The following is a 5,944-nucleotide window of genomic DNA, read 5'->3' as shown; positions in this document are numbered from 1 at the left end:
TACGGGCTGTGGCGTGTTCATGTACAGCATTGAATATGCTGTACTACTCCCTACCGGGGGACTGTTGTCACTTGTGGCTGCAGTCCCCCGCGTCACGTTGTGCGGTTTTTCTGGTCTGACCGGAATGCCGCATTTTCGTTGTCTGAGCGCGCCACGTAGCAACATGCCGCTGGATCTAGAAATCGGGATGCAACCAATCACCTGGGCAACCCAGGCCGCAAGGGGCAAACGTGCCCTAGCCACACTTGAGCCTCCACGAAAAAGGTACCGCTGGATAGCTCGTGTTCTCAAAACGCAGCGAACCGAACGAAGTGTGGTGGAGAGGAAGAGGCAGCCTCTCCGACTGCTGTCTCCCGCGTGTTTGCCGTGCGTGGCGACCCTTGTCGTCGGAAAAGAGGATCCTGGGATCTGAGGGGGCCCTCTCCTGCGGGTGAGACGTCCCCAACACGTACCTTTGGCCTCTGCTTCGGCTAGATGGGAGGCTGGACGAGAAAAGCAGCCCTGGTCCAGTCAATCGGCTTGGAACGACCATACGCTTCGGCGAGTGGGTTCTGACGGGCGAGGACGCGGGCTGGGTTGAGCAATCGGCCCAGTCAGCAGACTATGTCCGGTGCGTAGCCCTAACCCAGCCTGATGGCGGGTTCCAAAATGTGTGGGTCGGTGGTGGCCGGGGAGCGTACCGGATGAAGGCAAAGATCTAACTATGGGATCTAAATTGAAAGTACAAATTGAACGTTCGAAGTCGGCGGGTCCAGCTCCTACTCGGAGTGAAGCCGTCGCCACAGACGCGGAAGCTACAGCAGCAGCTGTTAGCCCTCCTGCGTCTGCGAAAAAGACAAGGTCCGGGAAGGTGCTGAACATCGCCAATCCTCGTGTGACCTTGGAGAGATGCGTGACACCCACGCGAGCGGTCTCGGTGAAAACTGAGGCCACGGTAGAAGGCGCGCCGGACACCGGTAACGTGGGGACAGCGCCCAAGTCGGGGGACTCCCCCAGCCGCAAGGCTGGGAAGGAGAAACCCAGAAAAATCGAATCAGTCAAAGACACGCTCGTGAAGGTGCAACCGGCACCCGTGCGTGTCGAAGACCCCGAAGGTGGCGGTTGGAAAACCGTCACCAAAAAGTCGAAGCGTGCCAAGCCAGTCGCACCTACTGGCAAGGCCGCAGCAAACCAGGCCAGGAAATCGAAGGGGACGGTTTCCGGGCACAAGGTACGGCCTCTCGATCTCGTGAGAGACGAAGCCTTCAGGCGAGTATCGGAGATACGGACCTTTTGCTTTCGACCCGAGTCGAAAGTCAACAAGGAGTCCGGGTCGAAGATACTGGCAGAAGTCGGAGCACTCAACGAGTTGGTCCAGGAGCTGATTCAACGAAACAGCTTCGTCGAAGGGCAACTCGCCGCGGTCAGGGCGGACCTAAAAGCGCGTCCTGCCGTAATGAGTGCGGCGCGACCTGGGCCGTCCAAGGGAACCCTCCCGAAGACGGTCTCCAATGCCGCGCAGTTGACCTACGCCCAAGTGGCAAAGGTCAACCAGTCAGCGACTCCGGAGGCGAGAAGACCACCGACACAATACGTGGTGCGTATCTTCCCGCCAAAGGATAAAGGACAGAACAGCGATGCTACTAAGAGAGCTGTTCTGTCGATCGTAAAACCTGCGAAGGAGGCGATCCGTGTCAGATCGGTTCGACGCATCCACTCCGGTGGCATCGTCGTCGAAACCGATCGCAAGGAGGACCTAAAAGCCTTCGTAGGCAATAAGAAGCTGGCGAGTGCGGGACTGTCCGTCTCCTTGCCCAGCAAACGGGACCCCGAGGTCCTGATTTATGACATTCCGAAAGGGATGGGCAAGGAGGAAATTGCCTCCAGTCTTTGGAGGCAAAACCTCTCTGAGGCGTCCCAGAAGGATGTGCCTTCGGGTGTTCGGGTCAGTCGCATGGCTGGCAAGACCCCGGAGACAGCCAACTGGGTAGTGGCCGTCAGTCCGCAGATTCGTCGGCGGCTGGCGCAGAGAGGGGACCGGGTGTACCTCGGGTGGAGTTCCTGTCGTGTGCGGGACTTCATACAGGTCACCCGATGCTATAAGTGCCAGCGCTTCGGGCACACGGCGAAGCGCTGCAAATTCAAAGAGGATGTCTGCGGACATTGTGCCGAAAAAGGGCACGGCTATGCCCTCTGTAACAGGAAGAGCAAGCCTCCGGTCTGCTCCAACTGTAAAGACAGAGGGCGACCATTTGAACACAAGTCGCGAGACCCGGCCTGCGCCTCCTATCAGGAAGCGCTGGTTTTGGAGATGTCTCGCGTTAGACAAGAATAATTTGAATTGAATGGATAGTACAAACGACCGGCGACGCTCGAGAGTCATACGGGTCATGCAGCATAACATGCAGCGGGCCCGAAACGTGACCGACGAAGTCCGGACTGAGATGCATAGGCGAGGGGTAGATGTGTTGCTTGCACAAGAGCCATATAGCTGGCGGGGTACTGTGCCCGGGCTAGGCTTGAGAACGAGGCTGATCACGGCAGGCGAACCGGTGATGGCTGCAATAGCGGTCAGAAACCCGGATCTAACCGTGGTCAAAGTCTCTAACTTGTGCGACACGCATTTGTCCTGTGTCAGCATCTCGGGTTCGTTTGGGAGCTTCTTCCTGATCAGCCAGTACTTTCAATGCTCCGATGACGTTGAATCAGGTCTGGCGCGGTTGGAGAGAGCTCTTTCCGCACTTAAGCATAACCGAGTCATTATCTCTGCCGACGTTAACGCGAAATCAGCCCAGTGGGGCAGCGCGGAGACGGACGTGAGAGGCCGTAAACTCGAAGAGTTTATCGTGAGCCATGGCTTGGTTGTCTTGAACGAGGCTGGAAACGCTCCGACGTTTTCCAGCCCTAGTGGACAGTCATACATCGACGTCACACTATCGACACCTGATATTTGCGACAAGGTGCGAGGTTGGAAGGTCCGCGAGGACCTGACGACCAGCGACCACCGAGTCATAGAGTTTTCTTTGAGTTTTTGCGCCGAGGACGGTGCTGCCGAAATTAGTAGCAACAGCAGCACCAACCGGAACGGATTATTACCAAGGTTCCGACTCCGAAGCGCAAAATGGCCCGAGTTCGACAAGGCGCTGCAGGAAAGTAAGAGGAGTATATCCCCCGATCCATTGAACAATAAGGGGGATGTCGAACATCTAGCACAGGAGATCGAAAGAATGATCGTCCAAGCGTGCGACTCCTCGATGCCAACCAAGCAGTGGCATTCAAAATCCGTCCCATGGTGGACGGCCGACCTGACGAGGCAAAAGAGGCGAGTCTACAAACTTAGACGAGCCTCGCAGAACGCAGCATGTTCAGAGGAGCAGAGGGCGGCCAAGAGGACCGAGTATCTTAAACAGAGAAAGGCCTACAAAGCCGCCATCAAAGCTGCTCGGTCGCACAGCTGGCGTGCATTCGTGACCGAGCAGGGAAACAAGGAACCCTGGGGCCTCATTTATAAGATCACGAGGCAGAAGATGACAGCCAGCACGGTCATCTCGAATATAAATCGTAACACTGCCCAGGGTTACACCACAGACTGGGACTCCACCGCTTCCGCGCTGCTGGAGGGGTTAATTCCGGACGATAGCCCCGCGAATGACTCCCCGGATCATGCGCGAGTCAGGAGGGAAGCTGCCATCGAGCCGGAGAGTGAGGACGCCAGTCCCTTCACCCTCTCGGAGCTCAGATCGGCGGTCAACCGACTGAAGAGCGGCAAGTGTCCAGGCCTAGATCGGATCGAGCCGGAGATTTTAAAACGTTCGTGTAATACAATCTCACGCGAGCTCCTCCGACTCTACAACGGATGCCTGGCACACGGAGTCTTTCCCGTGGAATGGAAAGTCGGGTCCATCATTACCATCCTTAAAGGACCCGAGAAACCTGAAACGGAGATAAAGTCCTACAGACCAATATGCTTGCTTTCGGTCGTAGGCAAAGTCTTGGAGAAGCTAATCGCTACGCGATTAGCTAGTTTGTTTTTGCACCCCGACTACGCCTCCGATCGGCAATACGGATTCAGGCCGCATCGATCCACGACTGATGCCGTGGTAAAGATGAGGGAGCTTGCGTCCGGTCGAGAGGAAAAGTACGTCGTGGGTCTGCTCTTCGACATTGCTGCGGCCTTTGATAATGTCTGGTGGCCAAGCATACTCAACGCGTTGAGGAAGCGAGGCTGCCCAAAAAACCTACTTAGATTGGTGGTCGACTACTTCGACGGCCGCGTGGTGACTATGGTGTCTGATCGCGGTGCAGTGCGGAAGAAAGTCACTAAGGGCTGCCCACAGGGATCGATTCTTGGTCCGAGCTGTTGGAACTTAGTCTTCGACGAGGTTCTACAGCTCTTATCGAACGCCGGGCTCGCTTGCGAGCCCATCGCCTATGCAGACGACCTTCTTGTCTTGATCTTCGCGAACAGCAGGAAGGGTCTAGAAAGCAATGGCCAATTGGTTGTGGACACCATTTCTCGCTGGTGCGACCAGCAGAAATTGTCGCTGTCTGCGACCAAGACCGAGATGTTATTCTTAAAAGGCTCTCTCGACAGAGAGAGGCCACCTGTGATAAAAGTAGGAGGTCGGAATATTGCCGCCAAGGACTCTGTGCGTTACCTTGGCGTGCATTTTGACTCTAGACTGGGTATCCATTCCCATGTCGAGTATTTGAATGCCAAGTCCTTGCGAACGTTTAATGCGCTAGCAAGGATTGCTAAGTCGAACTGGGGATTGGGATATCGGACGATGCGTACTTTGTACCGCGGCTTGTTTGTCCCAATCGTCACGTATGCTGCCGCGGGCTGGGCAGACCGCCTTACCTCTGGGACGAGTAAAGTGCTCACCAGGGCGCAGAGGCATGTTCTGCTTGGCTGCGTCAAAGCCTACAGGACAGTCTCCACTGATGCGATCCCCGTGATCGCCGGGGAGATACCTGTGGACTTGGCGATAGCGGAGTTCAGCTGCGTGTACAAAGCCAGGAAGAAACTCGGGTTCCAACATGGAACCTATCAAGTGAGTCAGGCCGAATTGGCTGACGAAGTCGTCACCGAAGCCCAAGTTCGCAGAAGGCTGAGGGAGGCGACTTTAGAGATGTGGCAGCAGAGATGGTCGTCCTCGACGAAGGGTAGGGAAACCTTCCAATACTTCGGCGAGGTATCAGACCGTCTCTCAGCGAGCTGGATCAGAGTCGACCATGATGTAGCGCAGTTCTTGAGCGGACACGGAGACTTCCGTGCGAAGCTCAAGACGTTCGCCCTGGTCGACGACGAGTTGTGCGAATGTGGGGAGGAGGAAACTCCAAACCACGTCCTCTACGATTGTCAGCGTTACGTAGAGGACAGGGAACACCTACGCCAGGCGGCGATTCGAGAAGGATTTCAGTGGCCAATCGACAAAGCCAGCCTGGTGTCAGAGCAGCTGTTTCAGGAGTTCCGAAAATTCGCACGATCCGTAAGCAAGACTAAGAAGCGAACATAGAACGAAACTGCATACGGAGCGTGGACTCGTCCAGCTCCGTTGATGTACGGCATGCTGGGCGAACCCCTCGGGGTTCGTCCCCTCGGGCCAGGCTGAAGCCCCTCTTGCGGAGATAAAAGACTTTAACACTACTCCGTAAGAGTGCCTGGATTGGGTTGGACTCGAGGTGGCAGTGGGAGTAGCACGCTGTCTTCCCCTGATACGATGGTGAACGAAGGTAGAGCCCGAACACCAGGCACAAGTCGCAAGAGCGGCCGGTATGGTCCACCAAGGACTTAGGTACGGCCCGTCTCTCAGAGACCACAGTTTGACGACAACACTAACTGTCCCTATCTACTGGCGGTGGCGGTCTGTGGCCACCCAGGGCGGGAGATAACCCCCGAACTAGCCCTCGCGTAGGAGGGTTGATCGGCCGAGTCGATGGGTGTATCGGCGATGAAGGCATT

The sequence above is a fragment of the Megalopta genalis genome, unplaced genomic scaffold, assembly GCF_051020955.1.
Source record: "Megalopta genalis isolate 19385.01 unplaced genomic scaffold, iyMegGena1_principal scaffold0628, whole genome shotgun sequence".
Lineage (NCBI taxonomy): Eukaryota > Metazoa > Arthropoda > Insecta > Hymenoptera > Halictidae > Megalopta > Megalopta genalis.
The sequence above is the reverse complement of the archived record's forward strand: the minus strand, read 5'-3'. Positions refer to the sequence as shown.